Source organism: Artibeus jamaicensis, unplaced genomic scaffold (genome assembly GCF_021234435.1).
Source record: "Artibeus jamaicensis isolate MK-2021 breed Jamaican fruit bat unplaced genomic scaffold, CSHL_Jam_final scaffold_369, whole genome shotgun sequence".
NCBI lineage: Eukaryota > Metazoa > Chordata > Mammalia > Chiroptera > Phyllostomidae > Artibeus > Artibeus jamaicensis.
In genome coordinates, this window is record NW_026522042.1 from 42,523,660 (window position 1) to 42,545,234 (window position 21,575).

The following is a 21,575-nucleotide window of genomic DNA, read 5'->3' on the forward strand; positions in this document are numbered from 1 at the left end:
TGGGTAAATGGCAGCTTGTACCCTTGACTTCATGAAAAAGATCATTATTTCCAAAATACCTGCAAATTATAGTGAACTATATGTCGTACCTCCCATCCTTCTAAACTTTTTGATCATGAACATAAACAACATGAAAAAGAAACAAAGAGTAGAGTAGAAATTTGGGGCTTAGCTCAATGCAGAATGGATATGTTACCATTAAATCCTCAACTCTCAAGGGCTCGAGTTTTAACCAGCACTAGGGTGATACCATCTCTAAGAAAAGACCCAGGGGCACGATCCTGATCCACAGATTCAGAGTCTTGGAATTTGAATATCCACTCACCTTCACCTGTCAATGGCTTCTCTTTCAATGTGACTTTATTATTAAAACTTCAGTTCCCATTTCTCTCCTCTTCTTTCAATGGTTGTTCTTTTGGCCTTGCAGCAAGACTGCCCTGAGTAAGTCCACTCCTCCTGGTTAAAAAGATTGGATGTTACAGATATGTAGAGAGATTTTTCTTCCTAAAGAAATTCGTAGGACCAAAATGGCACCTAGACATGGTAAAGAAAATAAAAGTAGGTAACTGCCAGAATCACCAATGCTGAAAACAAAGGCTAGTGGATTTTCCAAGGATGGAGTGCCCTCCCTGGCAGGGGAAATCTGTCCCATGGCTGATGGAAGGAAGGTACTGAATCCTCTCCATCCCCCCAGGGAAATGAGCATTAATGGTGTCCCCTCGGAACAGTTGCTTGAGGTGACACGACCACATGCCATTAGACAGAAGCCTGGCTCCCTGGCCTTGCCTCTGTTTCTTGGTGTGCATCCTATGCAGACACAGGGAGCCCACAGCAGGGCCCCACAGAGAAACATGGTTGAGAGGGGAAGAGAAAAAAATATTTCCTCCGATGCTCAGTGTTCTCTTATTTTGACTTGTCATGACTTGCAGACATGAGATATCAATAGTAACCCCCAAAATAAGTGAACTATGGTCATCTTATACCAAGCAAAGCACTTCAGGCTTCACATTTTACAACTGAGCTCGATTTTGCTCTGGGCTGTACAGAATTTATCATGCATTCTAAGCAAACACTCTGCAGAGGTGGAATTTCAGGTCAAAAGGTACATTTCCATATAAACCAAAGTGGCCACCAGAGGTAAGACACTTGTTACTCCACATTCTTAAAGAAAAAATCAAGATGTCCTCATGAGCAATTTTGGATTTCTCCTGGGACACTCTGTCCTGCCTGTAAATATTACCAAATCCAAGCCTAGGTGGCTTCCAGGACAAGACAGGTCATCAGGATTTATTTGGGCCAATCTGGAGGCCAGGTGCATGTTCCACAGTTCACTCCATGAAGGCCAGAGTCACCCCACCCACCCCTTCTCTACCAGCCTCAAAACCTTCACAGCACAATATGTCTAAATGATGCCTTAAGACAGCATCTCGAAATGGGAAGATGGCTAGCATAAATCATCCCCCAGACCTGCCAGACATGGGTAATGTTTTAGGACAGAAAGCATCTAATAGCCGTGAATACTTCATTTAGTGCATTTTTCCCCCTAATGTACTGCAAGAAGTTTGCTCTTCAGCACTGGACTCTGCTAAGGATCCCATCTCAGCCTCTCATCCAACTTCTGGAGAAATTTCATCAAAATCTTTTATTAAGCTTTTTCCAAATGCTCAGTGTTTGCAGAATACTCTGCAATAATCTAGTGGCCTTCTCCACCACCTATACAAAGGAGAGGGCCCCCTCACTATCAACCCTTATTTTGCAGAGAGAGACACCAGAGACATGAGGAAGGTGTACGGCTAGTTGCTGAGATCTTTTTCGAGTTGTAAATACAGTGCAAAGCTAGACTTGCAGACCTCTGCCCCAGGGCCTGTTTCACAGACACAGAGGGGGCAGCAGACTCTGCTGATAAGGGGACCAGAGAGTGGGCTATCTTCCCTTTTGGTTGCTGACAGCTCTTGAGTTTCCTGTTAGAAGCCCTTCTTGTGTAAACCAAAACCTACATTGAAGTGTTTTTAAAGTTTTGCTTATCAGGAAGAAGCAACATATTAGCTACCTAATACATTGCTAAATCTTCATGTTATCTGGACAACCTGGCACCTACAAAGAGAACAGGTCCTAAAACAACCAAACCCCAGACAGGGAAGTTTAGATACATAGGCTCAAAGGGAAGAGGAGAACGATCCGCAGTAGGAGCTGCTCTAGGGCCAGAATACATGAGATGGTAAAGCGGGTAGTACCCGGCATGGGAGGAAGGGGGTGATGAGGGCACCAGACACTTGGCTGCTGTGAAATGGAGCAGGAGGAGGAGAAAACTGAAGAGCAGACTTGGCTGAATTGACAAATTTGCCTGAGGCCCACACTGCCTTTACTAATAATCAAGGAGCAGACACCAGCCAAAAGGTGATGTGACTGGTTTGCAGGTAATGTCTTTGACACCTGCCCTCGTTGGCACCACTCATAAGGGAACAATAAGCTGTGAGATTGGGTTGAGTGTCAGGAGCAGAGTAGGAGTCGAGGAAAGTTGGAGAAGAGGGTCAGAAGTTCTGTAGGTTGGGAAGCGTGGAGCAGGTCAGAGGCCCTGGAGTTTCCCCCTGGCTGACAGTGCCTGGGCCCATCTCTGGGGGAGGCTGCGGCCAAGCATTTGTAAGTGCCTCTCCGAGCCCATCTGGGACCTCTGACCTCAGGACAGGTGTGGGGGGTGGAAACACAGCACGTGAGGAAGAGCTGGCAACTATCCTGATCCTGGACTGAGAAACATGAGCTTCATCCACTCCACCACACACTTCGCATTTCTCGTCCTGTCTCCCCACAGCTCCTCGTCTCCTCCATTCTCCCCCTAGGATGGCCAAGGCCAAACTGTTGAGAGACGCACTTTACTTCTTTGATAAAACATAATGATTGAGTAGCACATTGATACAGTTTACCAAAAACGTTAAAAAGAAATTTAAATACTCAAAGCTATCTGTGGGTTCCCCACCCTATATGAACACTCCCACCACATTTTAGACTTACAGCTTCCCATGGTCTCTATCTCACTTCCTGGGACATTCAGATCCTTGTGCAGAGTTCTAGCTGCTTTCGCTTCCATCATGATCCACCCCCAAGGGATAGGGCCTAATGCTCCTGATCCCTTCTGACGCCTTCTCCTCACCATTGTTCCCACCATCAAAACATACTGTCCTCTACTCCATGCACTGAGGACTTTCTCTGATGCCACCAATTCTCATAAAGAGACAATCAAATGAGAGAAATCAATCCACACAGGTGAAGGGATAATATTGTGATTATCAGCATGTTAGTCCTCATGGGTAATAAACTGGCATTTTAGTAGAGACTGTGAGGACTGTCATCTAGGTGACTGGCTCTGTTTCAGGCAACAGGGCAGGGTGGCATGAAAGAGCAGACAAGAGGAAGAGGCTGCAGTGCTGGGCCCTCTTCCACTCATGTTTTATAAGCCAGCTGCCCGCTCCTCCTGTGCCTGCTGCCCACTCTATGGCCAGTCTATGTTTCGTTTCATTTAATTAAAGTTAGAAAAAACTTAGTTTGATCTATAGTTAATAAAATACTGTTTGAGGGACACAAGAGCAATAATGTACAGTTAGTTCCCAATTATAGAAAAAAGCATGCCTCAGGGCCAAATATCTTAAAATCTAAAATTGGCAGAGAACCATTATTTAGGGACTCAGTCCCCTAGACAGGGGCAGAATTGCTTTCATCTGGGGGAGTTGGCTCTGTCACTTTCCTTCACTGTGATATGGGACAAGTTGTTCAGCCTTTCTGAGCCTCAGGTGCTTTATCTATAAAACAGGATAAATACACCTATGTTGCCAGGTTGTAAAGATTCAATTTAACAGCAATGTAACATCTGCAAACCACAGAACTCAAGGCTTGTTACACAGTAAACAAGTGAACATAGTAGCAGCCACAGCAACTCTTCCCAGGCATTTTGGGAGTGGAAATATTCATCCTTCAAAAAGTACTCAAAGGTAACTGTGGTCTCCATATTAGTCAAGAGACTTGGAAACCACCTAAGTTTGAGAATTTCACCTTGCCCTTTGAGACAGCTGGCAAAGCCATTAAGTGTCTCAACCCCTCAGAGACTGGAGTTTCTGCTCTAGAGATAGACACTCCAGGTCTCAGGCAGCTCCGGACACCAAACAGAGGGCCTGGTCACCCCTGCTGGTCATCCCGCCCACCCAGCCAAGGGCATACCCATTACCTGTCCTTTTCCTGACCTCACCCTTTCTACCCACCTGCCCCCCTCCCTAGTGTGAGAGCCTGCAAGAGCCTGCCTAATCTCCACTGAGGGAGTGCTCTTTGCTTTTAAATGCCTTGCCCAGCTTAATCAGTAACCAGCAGCCCTCCACTGCCAGTCAGTCGCCTGCCCTGACATGAGTTCCTTCTCCTGCCAACCGGCAGATGTGACTTTTTTAGGAAGATTCAATTTCCAGCCTGTGCCCTTCTGCCAATGACAGCCACCCCCTCTGAAGGTTACCGGTCGCCAGCATTCCTGTTCATGAATGCAAAGTAAAGTGGGTGCTTAGCCTGACCTTGGAGAAGCACATTATTCTGTATATGAGTTCTGAAAAAGAGCATTTGACATTTGCCATCTTATTATGACTGAGCAAAGGAAGCCCCACCTGGCAGGATACCGTCCTGGGTTCACGAATGTGACTTGTGAACGACACTTGTCAACTAGACCTGGCAATGATATTCAGCAGGCATGATGTGGAGAAAATGTTAATGAAATCCTGCCTAACTGCAGGAACACATTTGAATAGAATCAAAGTCATATGTGGGATTTTTTTTCTCGTATACTGTCTCCTCTGCATACATTAACCTTTAGCCAGCTTCAAAAAAAAAGCACAAAACAAGGATGAATCACTCATTCTTCAAACATTCACTGAGTACCCGTAATGTACCAGACCCTGTACCAAGCACTGGAATAAAAAAAATCAAATGAGGCATAGGTTATTTTAGGCAAATAATCTATTATTCAAGATTTTATGTTGAGAATCCAAATTCTTAGTTTGTTAAAAACAAAACAAAACAACTACATGCATTTCTGGACTTTTGCTTCACATGAAAATAGGCCAAGGGAAAGGTAGGGCTCTTAGAAAGAGCAGATAAAGTGCTAACTTAGAAAGGCATGCTGTACACTTGGGAACAGGTTGCAAAGGAAGAGAGCATGTTGAATTATGGGAAAGAGACATGCAAGCAACCAGAATGAATGGGATGATCTTGGGCAGTCCTTCAGGAGGAAGAGAGCCCAGACTTGTGATCACTTGTGAAATAGTTCATCATACAAGTAGACCCTGCAATGGCCAAGTTGGGCTGGCCCTCCGGGTCCAGTCTCTGCCCTGCTGCCTGACATTGCTGGTGGTGAAATCTGGCTGAGCTCTGCTCTGCTGATAATGGCATGAGGCACCAGTTAGCAGAAGCTTCCTGATGCAGAGCTTTTAGAGAATTCAAGGACTCGCTCTGTCATCATCATCAGAAGTGCATGTTTCCATTGCTGAGTCAGAAAAACTAAAGTGGAGCTGGACCAGAAACAAATGGTGAGTCAAATGAAAGACTGTCACTGCAGAGCAAACCCCCTGGTGCTAAGATTGCAGGCTCATGGTGTGGAGTACCCTAGCAAAGGCCTCGGGCCCATCCATTCAGGCAACACTTGGTTACAGAGCACTTTCCATGCTCCAAGAACTGTCCTGGGTGCTAGGCACAGTTCCACTCTGGAAACAAATGGAGACAAAGCTCCATTCTCATAAAGCTTATATTGTGGTGTAGAGAAACAATGTGAACAGTATAATTTAAATTATAATAAGGGTGAAGAAAAAAAGGAGGGAAAGCTGAAGAGTAAACTATGAGAGGCACTTATATTGGTCTAGACTTTATTGGAGACAAAAGGATCCACTTCAACTAGTTTAAGCAGGAAAGAATTCTATACAGGGAATTCAGTGTTCATAAAATTTTTTTAAAAGGGCTGGAGGAGCAGGCTTGAGGCTGACCTCTCAAGAACAATCCTCAGTCTCTGCAGAATCTGTTAAAAGAAGCTGTTGTAATAGGAAGGTGCAACAGCTGTGCTGACTGCAGAATATTCTAGCTCCCAGTGCAATTAAAACAGCTGTTGCTGCTGTTGCAGAGCCACTGACTCAGGAGCTGCCTTCCGCTGCTATGCATTGTAGCCACAGCTACAACTGCTTGCTCCGAATTGTCCCATATCCACCACAATCCATGCCAGCAAAATGATGCTTGGTCCCATCAAAATGGAGACCCCATGAGCCACAGAATGGGGACCCTGCATTGTGTTGGTGGAAACTAAGTCACTTCTTGGATTCAAGCTTCAAAGAGAGCTGGGAAAATGTGAATTTTAGTTTTGTACTCTTAGCATAGAGAGAGTTTGAATGGATGCTAAACTACCTGAACCATAGTAACCATGACACCAGTTTGGAAGGATAATCAAGAAATGCCTCTGGGGAAGGTGACATTTAAGTTAAGACTATGTGAAGAATTAAGAAATAAACTTTCTAGGCATAGAAAAAAATATGGGTGACAACTCCATGCATAGTGATGAAGCAATAGAGAGCTTGAACAAGTTAACAAAAGATACATCAAATGGGGCTTAGATAATCATAACTAGGAGTTGATTTTTATCCATGGTACTAGGAAACCATAGAGAGTTTTATAAAGGAGATCGGTATACTCTGATGTGTATTTTTTAAAGAACATTCTGGACTCAAGGTAGAGAATAGATTATAGATTGAGCCAAGGAGACGAGACAGAAAACTCTTGAGCTTAGGGATGATGGTGACTTGGATGAGGATGTTGACTGCAGAGAGGAAGCTGACACATTCTGTGTGTGTTTCGGGAGCCCCACAGGGTTCCAGAATAATTAGATGTGAGGAACGACAAAAATGAAAGCGTTAAAGATTGTTCCCATGTTTTTAATATAAGCAAAGGGTGAATTATGTTATTTCCGGGGCTCAAGAGCAACAGGGAAGACATGTCTACAACCCACCAAAATGACTCAGGCAGTCCTGGATGTTGGAAAACACACACACACACAGGCATGTACACAGGCTGGAAGTGAACTCAGCCAGAAAGATTTTTTGCTTTCACAACTGACAACTAACTTCTTTCTTCAGTGTATTCGGAGTATTCTTAAGGTTCAGAAGTAGTGGGTCTCACACTCTGTGTATGAAAGATTTTGGCACAGGTGGGATCCATACTCAGGCTTCAATAAAGCTGTACATGGTAAAAAAAAAAAAAAAACCACACACACATGGGACAGGGTAGAATAGTTTTAGGAGTTGGTGTCTAATCTCTGTGAGAAACAAAAGTCCTAAAAATATAGAGTCATTGGAACCTGAAAGGCTAACCTCTGAAAAGTTATATGAGTGCAGGACTGTGGCAAGTCAAAGCCCCATGTTCATTTTGGCACAGCAAAATAATCTCTGGTCACTGACTTCCACATCCCTCCCCTCCACACCTCTCTTTACTCACTTCCACCATCGAAACATGGGCAAGAATTAGAACAGGATGCTTCTTGGGTTTTATGAGGTAACAGTTAAATGGTAAAATGATGTCAAAAGTAAAAAGGTGAATTATTATCTCTTTATGAATACAAACACTATTAGCGATCATCGTGGAAGCCACCCAGAAGAACAAACCCAGAAAAACCACTGCTCTAGACTGCTATAATCTCTTCAGCACATAAATAGACTAACAAGAATTTTAAAATCTGAGCAAGAGGAGAAGCCATGCCTGTGTCCTGCTTCTCTTAAGTAATCAGAGCCCTTAGAATAGCTCTGTTGCTGGGGCAGAAGCAAATAATCTTTTGCTCTCCCTAAGCATTAAATCTTCTATATCTTTAGACCTCTCCATGGGCATACTGGTGCCAAAGCAGAAAAAGATTTAATTTCACGTTGCTAGGTTCTCACTTTTTTGCGGTTAATAAAGAGGCAGGTGCAGTCAGCTGGGCTGTTAGGGGGCAAACAGGGGGAGAGGGTTAAAACTGTTTATTTGACCAACTTTAAATCTTGCTAAACCACAGTATAAGTCAACTCATAACTTGTTCCCAGTGCCCATACCTTAACCACGTTCAAGGGCAGTGCTTCTGAAGGTATTTCACACTAGCAAATGAAATTATTTTGCCGAAATAATTTCATATAACAATTTTTGAGCCATGCTCCTGCCACTCCAAAAATAAAATATGTAAGTGTGTAATGTGGTAAGCCCAAGAGTAAAGCTGCCAGCTCTCAAAATGACGAGTTGTGGGGGATGGAGATAGACATCCAGTGCTCTCCAGAGTTAAAGGTTAAGCCAGCAAATCATCTGATACAGGGAGGTTTGTCTGTGTAAAACGGAAAGACTGGTTCTTTTAAAGTTTCGTGTGTAATAAAATAATTGGTTAGTAGCTAAAAGGTTGATTGAATTTGGCCAGTTTCCTCATTTTGGAGCCATCAGTTTGGGCTCAGTCTCCATCTTTAGCCCAGTCTTGAGTTGTTGGGATTTTTGTTGTGGACTTATACCAAAGAGCGAGGAGGAGAAAGGAAGGGCATGAGCCACAGATTTTCATTTTTGTCACCTAATAGGAAAGTGGATTCATGTGTGGCTCTTCTTTAGAATCTCTTGGTTCTGAGCAGATGGCAGCTATTTCAAATATGTCTTTTGAATGTATCAGTGAATCATGGTACCCATCTGGTACAGGCAAATCCTGCACTGGGGATTGTGGTTACCTTTGTAACACATTCCACTTATCTTGTTGAAAAAAAAGCAATGGTGTCTGAGGGAATGGCCTCCTTTAAGGAGAGGGACCTGGCTGACAGTGAGTAATCTCAACCCATTTTCCAAGAATTTGGCTAAGAAATGTTCATGTGACCCTTGAGTCTACCCTGTGAGGAGGAAAAGAGGTTTCTGAGCATGTTCTTCTTGGTTCTGAAGAAAGCAAGAGGAAGTCAGTTTTCTCTTCCCCACTCGTGTGAATAAAAAGTTGAACTCCAAATGCTGTTGGAAGCCCTTTTGTGAATACAAGGAAAACCAACCTGAGAATGAAGCCAAAGTTTAAGACAACAGAATGAAGAGATGGTGAGAACCTAGCCCTCTGATGACATTTTTTGAGTCACAGAATTAAACAATCATAGGGCCTTCTTGACTTCTGAATTGGCTGCTATAAGACCTAAGAAATATCCTTGTTTTTTAAGCCAATTTGAATTTTGTAGTCTGTTTTTTGCAAATGGATCTGAATGATGTACAGAATGATATCATTATATATATATATGTATATATGTATATGTATATGTATATGTGTGTATATATATATATATATATAAAATGTGTGGAAGAAGGGAAATTAAATTAAATTTTATATTACTTTGAATGCCCTTAACAGTCCCTTCTCACTATAAAAATTATTTTTTTAAGAATTGAAAGTGTACAAAGGCAACAATTGGGACTGATAGCATACAGCTCCCCCAGAAATTATGCTCTCATTTCTGTATTTTACAGCAAATCGCACATTCTTTGAGTATGTTTTTTTAGTCTTGTTATATTAAGACGTTTTTTATTTTATATTTTATTCTTGAGAATCTCTAATCAAAAATCTATATAGAAATAACTTAAGCCAGGTTGTACATTGGAGAGGAAAGCTCCACCTAGCCATGCCCACCTACTCTGTAATTAATTTCCCTTCTTCCACACATTTGATGAAACATGAATTCTCAAACCAGGTGCTTGGGTTTCAGACTAACTGTCCATTGCAGGGAAGCAAAGCTGCTCAGAGCTTGGACTCAAATCTGGATTCTGCCATCTATTAGCTGTGCTTTGGGGTAAAATATTTAAGCTCTATAAACTTCCATTTATCCTTCTGTAAATGCAGACATAGTTGTATTTACCTCGTCCCATCATTATGTGGATTATATAAGATAATGCACAAGAAACACTTAGCATAGTGTCTGGCTTTTAGAAAGTGCTCGGGAAATGTTATTAATATTCCCTTGGTGGTGCAAGCAATCAATGGATTTTACCTGGAGGAAAGATGTTGGCATTTTAAAAGTGCAGTGTGATAAACCAAATTATTATCTAAATGAGTAGGGTTTAGGAGAAAGCTGTTTGAGAAGAGGCAGAGTGAGATATTGTTTTTTCTCTTAATATTACTTCCTATCTCTCCCACATGGAATTAGTCTGGATCCCTCTTCTATCATCATAACACTTAAGAATTAACCCTCATTGTTTCACATGGAGCTCAGTGGCATAATGTTGTAACAACAGAATTATAGTATGATGGGTTCATACGGAAATGCTCAAAATTATCTTTTTAAAATCTAGAATGTAGAGACTGAATAAAAAATAAAAGAAGAAAGAAAAATCAATATTGCCTGTTTATATTGGCTCGAGTCTAAGAAAATAAAGAAACTGCTTGAAGGGTAAGGTGGAAAGAGCATTGTTGGGATGGAGGGACTCTGCCCCAATAGCTGAACATGACCTTGAGCACATCACAGCATCCCCACTGGAGGTTAATGTCCTTATCTGTCAAATGAAGGCCTTAGCTGTGACAGTGTTTTACATCACGTGCTTCCTCGAGCCTGGTCAGGCCGTCAGGGATGTGAATGAAAGGGGAGGGAAGGAGAGCGGAAAGCAGAAGCCCAGAGAACTAGTCTTTGGGTTTCCCCCACCCCGTTTGCTTTAACCAGAGCAGTTTCATGATCACCTATTTTACCTACTCTGTTGAAACAAAAGGTTTGAACACACATAAAAGCTTAACTTGATGGTCTCTAAGGCCTATTCTAATGCTGATGTTCCCAGTTTTCCCCCCACATGGCTCTGATCACCAAGACTCCCAGCACAGCCCTCTCTCTTCATGTCCACTGAACAGGTAAGGGGATGTTATCAGAGGCAGTGGAATGCCATCTCTTCATCGCTCAGGATGCCAAGAGCAGTGAGTGGGAGGGCCTACAGAGAGCTCATGTGAACTGTAGGCAGGCCGATCCTGAGAGCAGAAATGGACGGTCTTGGACTAGGTGCTGCACAAGCTGCTGAATCTCCTTAAAGGTTCCTGAGCTGAGCTTCTTCCTGAACTGACAATGCTTTCTCCTATCCCACCCTCAAAGTCCCCAGAGAAGAAAGACTAAAGCGATCCCATCTGATTATTCTCAGTACATGTGTTTTATTCATGTTCACCTAACTATCCTCTTTCAGAGTTTCCTGAAGACTAGAGATAGAGTTCATCAGGCCAAATTCTATAGTCTATGGAAGTTGGGTTTCATTAATCAGAAATAAGGATTTGCAACTTTAATTTTAATTAAATTGAAATAATAGATTGCTCCTTAACAGTCTAAACTCCTTATATTCTTTTATTAAATTCTGAAGTAGTTCGAGCATACCAAAAAGTATAAAAAATAAAACAACAAACATCCATGTACCAACACTGAGCTTTGTCAAGCTTAAAATTTTGCTTTCTATCTTTGAGCTGCAGGATTTTTAAAAGGAAAAAAATTATAAATATGATAAAAAGCCCCTCCTTAATCCCATTCTTATTCTCCTCACACTCCCTTCTGCAAGAGGAATTATCTTTAATTTAGTATTTTTCACTTCCATTTAGTATTTTTCACTTCCATTCATGTTTTCACAATATTTCATAATATTTATGACACATAACATCCATAAAATATATTAAAATATGTAATGCATATGTTCAATAGGTAATAGTATTACATATATGAAATACATAAATGTATATATTTATAAATAATAGATAGATTGTACTATAAATATTCTGCAACTAGGGTTTTGTTTTTTGAGGGGGTTCAAGATTTCACCTTTTAAGGTCCATCCACATTCTGTGTCACTGTAACTTCAGTATAACATGTCTTTGTATGAATACACTTCAAGTTATCCACTCTCCAATAAAAGGAAATTAAGGCTGTTTTCAATTTCAATAAATTTTTATCCATATGTAAAATAAATTCTTTAGAGTAGTAGAGAATTGCAAGGGTTAAAATAAGTTCATTTTTTAAAAAGTTATTGATGTTGCCAAATTGCTCTCCAAAGTGGTTGTTCCCATCTGCACACCCACTTTCCACTCCCACTAGCAGAACATGACTATTTCCTCATCCCAAATCCTCACCAACACCTGGAATTTGCAGACTTCTCAATTTTTGCAAACCTGGTGAGTGTGAAAAATTATTTCATTGTGTTTTTAATGAAATTTTCTCTGATTGTAGGGGAGGGTAAACAACTTTTCAAAAGTGTATTGGCCATTCATGGTTCTTCTCTGAATTGCCTGTTCTTATCCTTTGCCTATCAATGTGACTTCTCTCTTACAGTTTTCTGGGACTTCCTTAAATATTCCAGATATTAATAAGTAAAGGTAAAAATATCTGAATTGCTAAGGTGGGAAGTAGAATAATCAAAAGGCTCAAACAAGTAGGCATTCGAGAGCGGACTTACTGTGTAAGACTGAAATATCCATAGGATGACGATGCTCCCCAGGAGTGCCCACAGCAATAAAGAATGTGTGTGTGAGGGGGGCACCAGCCTCCTTAAATTCAGTGGTGGCCCCCTCTGCAGGCCAGAGACTGCAGGAACAGAGGCCATTACAGAACTGCGCCCACTGAGAGCAATGGGGATATGAGAACCCTGAAATAAAAGAGGCCAGATGGCAGCACTTAACTGTTAGAACCCAAGGAGATGCAATTATCATAATGAGTAGCAGGTTCAGAGCAGCAGGGGCATTAACGCTAATTATCAGAAAAAGGTGGGGTTGCTGTTACACAACGTAGGTGGGGAAGGCTATACTTGCCATTTCTGTGATGTACCTGAGTACCTCTTGGTAATATCTTGCATATTTTTTTAAGGTAATTGGATAGTTGCAACTCTGGCCTAAGAGGGCAGCAGTTACCAGGGAACTGGACCTCTCTGCAGGGAGGATCGGGGTCACCCACCAGGTGGGTCACTGAGACTAGCCATGGTGCTAGCTGAGGGGGCATAGAATGCACAGTGAAGCAGAGGTCAATGAACATCAGGTGTGGTCCCAAGACTGGCTACAACAAAGGGAGCAATAGTCCATCCCACTTACCTTCCTGTTACAAGTCTCTCCCAAGGAAAAGATTCTCAGTGGAACTCAGAAGGAATGGCTCTCGAAACAAGATGAATAAGTAGATCCCAGCACCTCCCATATCCCCCTCAGGACTAAGAACTTATCCCCTCAGGTGCACAAAGCAATGTCAGCAATTAGACCCCAGTCCTCTTGAAGAAGTGTCTTGGCAGAAAAGAGCTGCCAACCCCAAAGCCACACCCCTCCCCGCACCATCCCGCACCCAATAACTGGTCAACTTGGGAATATAAAGGCCTGGCCTCCTCATCTTAACTCGGGACAATTCTAAAGGGATTGGCAGTTTCGTATCTTCACATGAGGTTTTCTGGGGCTTCTTTGGGCTGCATCACAGCTCAGCCACTCCCTTTACACCGACTTTTTTTACATCCTTCCCTTCCACAGGGGATATCAAGAGTGCAATCCAATGGCCCCTCTCCACGCTAATCTCCAGCTCAGAATCAGCTTCCCTGGAACCCAACCTACAATCTTCTATCCAACAACTTTATTAGCAGGATTATTTGTCAGTTTCTCTGAGGTATATAAATAAATACATTGTATTTTTAAAAAGCAGCTTTTTTTCCATTCCAACTCTCTTATTTTTTTATTATCTAATATCACTGACTAGAACCTCCAGAATATGGATAAAAATAGACACTGCGATGATAGGCATTCTTGTTTTGCATCCTTGTCATATCTCTCTCTCAAGGTAATACCACCGAGTCTAGTGTTTGCTCTAATATTTCAGCAGTTCTCCTTTATCAAATATTCTCCTCTTGTCCATTTCACTAAGAATATTTTATCATGAAAATATTTTTAATTTCTCAAGTGCTTTTTCTGCTTCAATGCCAAAGGTTACATGGTATTTCTTTTCTAATTAGCTAATATGCTAAATATTAAAAGGGATTCTATTGTTAAGCCACCTTTACGTGAGTTAGTAAGCCCTGCTTAGTTCATTCACACATGTGTGTATGTCCACACAAATGCACATTTATAAAACTCAGAGCTACTGCTGAATTCTGTCTTGAAAATATGTCATTTATGATTTTTGGCCCTATGCTTATCAGTAATTTTTGACTTTCTCTGTTTTTATCATCAAGTTATCTGGTCTACCAAAGTTACTAGTCTCATAAAATGGGTTGGAGAGCATTCACTCTTTTTATCTGGGACATTTGCACAAAAGTGAGTGTTTGACAGAACTTACTCATAAATTTGAAGTTTGAAATGGGTATATACATACACATACATACGAACATGTGTAGATTTTTACAAAAGACTGAATTTTGTTAATTATTATCATTATGTTTCTTTTTGAGTCAATTTTAGCAAATATATATTTTTCTAAAAAATAAACTGTCATCGGAGTTATATTTACTGGTATTTGGTTAGCCATAGTATACTGTGTTTATTTTTTAATATCTACTTTATCCTAGCAAAGTTTTGTTATCCATTTCTAAAAAAAATTTATTTGTGCTTTCTCTCCTGCCCAGATTATGAACAAATTGAGAAACCAAATAAAGGAGTATTTTTATACCAAGAAAAGCTAGGTTGGTAATTGCAGCTTAATATGAGAGCCAGAGTTTAGACTAAGTATGCAGAATTCCCCAAAGCAACTGCCTGGGTCAGATCTATGGAATAGAGGGGCAGAGGAAAACGTATTCTGACTCCAGACAGGTTTGCTCTGAAAAAAATGAAGGTGAGAGCCTACTTGAGTAAGCTCAGTTTATTCTCCTAAAATTCTCCAATTAGGTAAGACAGCCCACCTTCCTAAGGACAGAATGCACAAAGGAACATAATAAGAAGGTCAGTTCTTGGGTTTTGTGGAATCTTCCTAGTTTTCAGCTTTTAAATTTATTAGATTATGTTTCTAGGCTCATATCTTCCTTCCTTTTAATTCTTTTGAGTCACTTTGTTATTTTACTAGATTCTTAAGCCATTAAAGACCTGATTTTTCTTCACTTCCTTTTCTTGGGGGGGGGGCTTTATTTTATTTATTTTTTGAAGCTTTATTCATGTTTTATTTTTGTATTTTTATTGACTTTTGGGGGTGACATGAGTTAATAAATTATATAGGCTTCAGGTGTACAATTCTATAATACATCATCTGTATATTGTATTGTGTGTTCACCACCCAAGTCAAGTCTTCGTGCATCACCATTTATCTCCCCTCTACTTTTTTCTACTTCCCTTCACCCTCCTTTTCCTCTGGTAATCACCATACTATTGTCTGTCTCTATGAGGGTTTTTCTTCTACTTCTAATGAAAGCAGATAAGATTGTCAGTTATACTCTAAGTAGCATTTTTACTCCTACATTTATCTATGATATTTTCATTATTATTTAATTATAAATATTTGTTCCCATTATTATTCACTATTTGATTGATGACTTATTTAGACGTAAAATTATTAACTTTCAAAAGTACTGTTTTTTAAAAGAATTTTTATTTATTTTTTTCATTTAATTCCATTGTAGTCAGAGAACTTGATATGTATATGCGTTTCTGGTTTTTACTAGTCACTAAGACTTTATTTGTAATGATGTTAGTTTTTTTTTTTAATTGGCTCATGAGTACCTGAAAGAAATTTGGATTTCCTGCAATAATATTTCTTTTATTCTTATTTAAGGATCATCTTACCTCTATTAGCTAAACCCTACTTTGTATGATATCAATTTAGATATGTCAGCTTTCGTTTGGTTAGAATGTGTCTGGTGTATCTCTTGCCATCCTTCTGGAGGTCTTTACGTTTCAGAAATGTCTGTGGGTTTTGTTTTGTTTTTATTTTCAATTCAATATAGTAATCTTGATCTTTTAATGGGAGAGTTTAGTCCATTTACATTTATTGTAATTTCTGACATTTGAATTTATTACTATTATCTTATGTTGCTTCCTATTTACCATAAGGTCTATTTATCTCCAATTTTTACTTCTACTGAATTAAATGAATTTTCTATATGCCTGGCCCCTTCTCTCCTGGTTTGGAAGTTACATATTTAATTTCTATTTTTAGCGATTATTCTCAAAGTTTTAACATGCACACTTACCTTAAAGTTTAAATTTAATCAATATCTGTATCCTCTTTCAAACAATACAGGAATTGAGAGCAGTTTAAATTCTTGTGCAGGTTTTAATTTTGCCTTATCTTCTTATCTATATATCATACCACTGCTTGAATTGTTATTGTATAGAGTAATATTTTTTAGATTTACCCATGCTTACTAATTTATATGTTTTTCATTTCTTCTTTTATCTCACTCCTAATTTCTGGGTTTGCTATGTCAATGAAAAACTCTATATTCAGCCAAATTATCATTCAAGAGTGAGATTACCATAAAATTCTATCCTGGCACTTTGAAAATACTATTCTTCTTTTTGCCATTAAAAACTCTATTGTCAGTTCTTATAAGTAATATGCTGTTTCTTTATTACTTGTAAGATTTCCTTTGTCTTTTGAGCTCTGAGATTCCATTTCAGTATGTCTACTGTATTTCTTTTTGTTTAATCTGCTTAGAATCTGTTGTGCTTCTTATATGTGAGGACTTAAGTCTATCGTTAATTCTGTTAAGTCCTTAATCCCTTAAAGTACTGCCTTTCCCTTGCTCCCTTTATTCTTTCCTTCAGAAACTGTGATTAACATATATAAACCTTTTCATTTTATTCTCTATGTATTTTCACCTGTCTTACATATTTCTCATCACTTTATCTCTCAATGCTAGTTTCTGAAAAATTTTATTAGATCTACTTTCCAATTTACTAATTATCACTTTAATTCCTTTCAATGATAGTCCCTTATAAAGATCTAGAAAGTTCTTTTAAACTATTCCTTTTCTTTTTAAAAAAATTATTTCTGTAATGGCTTATTGTGTTCTCATAGTTTAAATTGCATATTTTATGTCTTTAATTATTTAAAACATCATTGTCCTAGCTTCTACTCAATGACTCTCCTATCTTAAATTATTGGAAACTCTCTAATTCTAACATGCTTCTGTAATGTCTACTAATACATATCCATGGTACATTGTTTGCTTGTATACCGTATTTTTCTGACTATAATATGCACATTTTTTCCCCAAATTTGAGAGGAAAATGGAAATGTACCTTATAGTTTAAATATAGCTTACCTGGCTCTCTACAGGGTTCTGGGGGCAGTGGTGGCCAATATTATTTATATTATTATTTTACCACATTTTTTGCTTCAATTTTTTTTTCTGTTTTCCTCCTCCAAAACCTAAGTGCATCTTATGGACCAGTGTGTCTTACAGTCCAAAAAATGCAGTATTTTGCAACTATGTATCACGAGCTCATGTTTAGCAGGTCTTTACTTGTGGGAATCCTGGGAGACTCAGGTTAAGGGTTCATCCCACCATAAGAGTTTTGTGTTTGCTTCTGCCAGGAACCCCAGTTATAAGTTCTTTTTATAAAAATTTTTCAGCTTGGGGGATTCCCAAATAATGTAGGCAAAATAAAATTAAAGGTCAACCAACACAGGTCTCTAGAAGATATTTTTTCTTGTCTTTCAAGCAGTATCTTGCTAATGCTCTAGAGACACTGCAGAAAGCAAGTAGGCTATAAGAACCTTGGTCCATTATCCTTTCTCACCCTTTTATCAATCATCATATGCACCCAAAATGATGATTCTCTAAACAACATTTGCTCTCTCTCTCTCAAAATATTTTTCTACAAGGGAAACTAATTGATTATCACAGGTTTCAAAAAGAACAGGCCTATACAGTCCACTTTAGAAGCAGCAGCTTTATCAGCTGCAAAGTAAACATCTACTAGCAAATTAATGAGGAAAATCAACAGGAAATAAAAAGAGAAAAAAAGGAAGGAGAGAATTGATATCTGTTAGCCACTGACATTACATCAATCCTCAAAACTCTCCTGTGACAGATATTCCCTCTCAGTTTGCAGATGAGGCCCAAGGCTACCCAGCCAGGACATGGCTAACCCATGTCTCCCAGACCCTCTTTTCCAAAGGAAAGTCCATGAGCCAGGTAAGACGACCAAGAATAAATAAAAATTATAGGCTCAAGACAGGTAAAAGTCCTGATTCCAAGCAAATCGTGGAGGCTATTCTTTGTAAACTCTGCTTTAGCCAATTAGTTCCCTCTGGACATCCTGCCTCACTTGAGATGTTAAGTTCTTGTTTTCTCTTAACCACATCTTCCCATCCCCCAAGTTTCCAATAGCAAGCTAACTGATTCTCTAGACTGGAAACTAAAACCACAAATGGGGAAGGACAGACATTGGAAGAAAGGCTTTTCCAAACCTCCCAGGGTCAAATATCTGCGGCATCCCCCCTTGGAGACAGCTCTATTTCCTTGAAGGCCAGCTGTACCTGTGACATAAGGTTGCAAAGTAATGTGATTCTAGACTTCAGGCCTTCTGATGCTCCAGGCCTTTTTTAAAAATCACGAAGTCATCAAAAAGCTTCATCCCCAGCTGTGTGGAAAGTGACTGTGCAGCTCTCACTTAATTTTGGTTGCATTACCTCATTCTATACATCATTCATGACAAGCAAGGAACCACGGGGGTTCCCTTGGCTAAATCCTCTTGTCCTTGACCCAGCTCTAATTTCTTTGGCCATTTACTTCATCAGTGTGGTAAGTCCTGTAGCAGAGAGAGGTTGTACACAAGTTTGGATGCAGCGGATTCTTGCTTCCTTGTCACAATAATCAAGAGAAACCAAGGCAAATAGAACTCCTGACCTACTCTTTTCTTGTCCTTCCCATGGGATCCACATTGCCATTACTCTAATAATTAGGACAAAAAGAGGATATTTTCTTTTCAATTGTCTTTCAATTGTCTTTTCCTTGAAATCAAAAAGAATACCAAGACAGACTGCCTCGTGATTCCTCTGTCCCACATAAGGGAATATATGTATACTTCCTCAGCTCCTTGTGTTGGGAGAAAGCTGGGAGTCCCCATGGGCCAGATCCCAGGCTTGCCCAGGCAGAAACTCAGGAGCAGGTGGCCTCAGGCCTGAGAGTGAGGCCACACCCAGCGAGGCCCCAGGCGTTTTGTCTTGTTTATAGACACAACCATTTCCCCAGATTTCATTATCAGAGCTTCACAACTCTCCTAAAAGATGATAATATAAAGGAAGGGATTCATTCTGAACCTGCTAAAGGAGTGGCAGTATTTGGGGCTGGAGTCTGGAGGTATTTGGAACTGAACCAGGAATGCCAGTCTGCCCCGGGACTCAAACACAATTAGATAAAGGAGCCTTTTCAGCCAAGGCATAGACCTATGCCAATCTTCTGTACTCTCTATCCCTACCATAAAATATTATTAGAACCAAGGGGCTGCAAGATGCTGAATCATCAGAGCAAGATTAGATCATATCCATGTGCTGTGTACAGACATAAAAGCAAATGTAAACATTTTTTAATGGATTTCAACACCAAGGATTAAAGCAAAAGGGGTTTTATATTTAACTAGGAGTTAAGCATAAATTCTATCTCCCCAGAGTTCCATTAATAAAGGTTTGCTTCTAAAGTGTTCACGGGCGCTCTGCAGACTTTGCTTGAGACCTTGGGTGAGAGCAGGGAAAAGTAAGCAAGACAGGAAAACACCAAATTAAGTGGAATTTCTCCCAAAATATGCAATGTTCTTTGAAAACCAAAAGAAGACACCAGCAAAAAGATATACATTGCTCTGTTTTAAAAGGATTATGTTTATATTTGCTGAATGAAAAGGAAGCCAAAAAAAAGCTCACTCAAGATCATCTGAGTCCCCTTCTCATACAGGCCAACAAATCTGGTAATCAGAATCACTTTCTATCTACCCTAAAGTCCTGCTGAGCTCCTTAATTCTTGTATTATGCAGACCTTAACACCAATTGCTAAAAGAATGTCTCAAAGAAAGTTTCAAAGTCTGCTTAAGGTTAATTTCCTGGCTTTTCTTCTTTTGGTGCCTCCCTGTCCCCTCTATTTAATTGCTTCTGTCTTCCTCCAGCCCAACCCCAACTTGATCCTTCTTACCAAGGTCTGTCCCAAGACTGGCAGAGCAGACAGAAAAGCTCTTTAAGAATATAGAGTTTACTATTAATAGCAGTGACACAGGCCACTGAAAGCCAGGGCAGTCAAGTCAGGAAATCTGTCAGCCTGGATTAGCTTTCCAGCACCTGGGAGGTAGGACTTATTTATAAATAAAAATAGACAGCAAAAAAGTCTGGCCCCTCATAGGCTCCTGCTGTCTGAGAAGGCTTGTGTGGACCCAAGCCCAGAGGCTTTCCCCAGCTGTCCTCCAAACCTAGCAGCAAACTCCTGTTTTTGAAAATGGACTTAACAAAAGAAAGGCTAGTTTCGGTCTGAGTCAAAATCCCTGCTTGTACAGATAGTGTAGCATCTTCCATAATTTCCAAACACTTAACCAGATCCTCAATCCTAGAACTGGAACCGTACATGTCTCAGCATCTTTTAGGATTCACAAAGCAGTTATTGGTAGGTCTTCACCAGGGTGCAGTCCCTGCCTTCTACTTCACTCTCTGGACCACCATGGAAAGACCATGCTTCTTCCACATGTGATGTGAGCCCTCTATTTTCTCAGCCTTGGGAGGATTCCTTTTCTTATCACAGAATGGACTATAAGAATCAAAACATCTTTTGAAAGAACCTTGTATTTTAGAGGAGCATTTTGAAGCTAATTTGCAAAGTCTCTGGATTCTAGAAGCTGCATAAAAACATTTGTTACCAAGTTTAGAGGTCCAGTGACTCTGGTATAATTCACTTGGATCAAGCAATAAAATTATAAAATATTTGCAAGGGACTCTGTTCTTGGGGCTCTACAAATTAGATCATTTTGTACTGCAGTGTCTCTGATGCAGAGAAGTTTATAGTTCCATTGTATTGAAAATCTACTTTCACCTTCCTTAATTCCAGATGCATAAAAGTTTCATAGTGTAAAGGAGACTTCTGGTCAAGATGGAGGCATAGGTAAACATGCTTTGCCTCCTCACACAGCTATAGAAAAAATTACAACTAGACCTCAAAACAAATAGCACCCAAAACCATCAGAAAATTGAGCTGTATAGAAATCTGACAACCAGCAATTTAAAGAAGCAACATTCATCTAGATGGGTAGGAGGGGCAGAGACACAAAGGGGCAGAGACATGAAGATGGGCAGGGACATGGTATGACACAGAGAAGCAGTGGAATGAGTGGTCCCACATTCATGTGTGCTAGATAAAAATCAAGAGGGACACCTCAAGAAGGAGGGATCCCAGCCCCAGGCCAGACCACACAGCCTAGGATTCCAGCACCAGGAAGTTAAATCCCCATAACTTCTGGCTATAAAAATGAGTGAGGGTTAGGGTGGCAGAAGAAACTACCAGATTTCAGGAGACTCCTCTTAAAAAGCCTGCATGGACTTAGAACTTACACAGACCCACCATCTCTGGGATTCAGCACCAGGTCAATAGGTGGAAGGGCACCAGTCACATATGGAGAGAAAGTGAAATGACTAGAAAGAGGGAGCGTGCCA

At 40.2% G+C, this 21,575-nt stretch overlaps 1 long non-coding RNA gene across 1 annotated transcript in view; it reads right to left on the bottom strand.

Moving 5' to 3' along the window:
* Positions 1-384: 384 nt before the first annotated feature.
* LOC119039997 (uncharacterized) overlaps positions 385-21,575 on the bottom strand; it is a 94,696-nt gene continuing 73,505 nt past the window's right edge. Inside the window, exon 4 of the long non-coding RNA XR_005080767.2 lies at positions 385-456. This is a non-coding gene — a long non-coding RNA (uncharacterized LOC119039997). The remainder of the gene's footprint in view (positions 457-21,575) is intronic.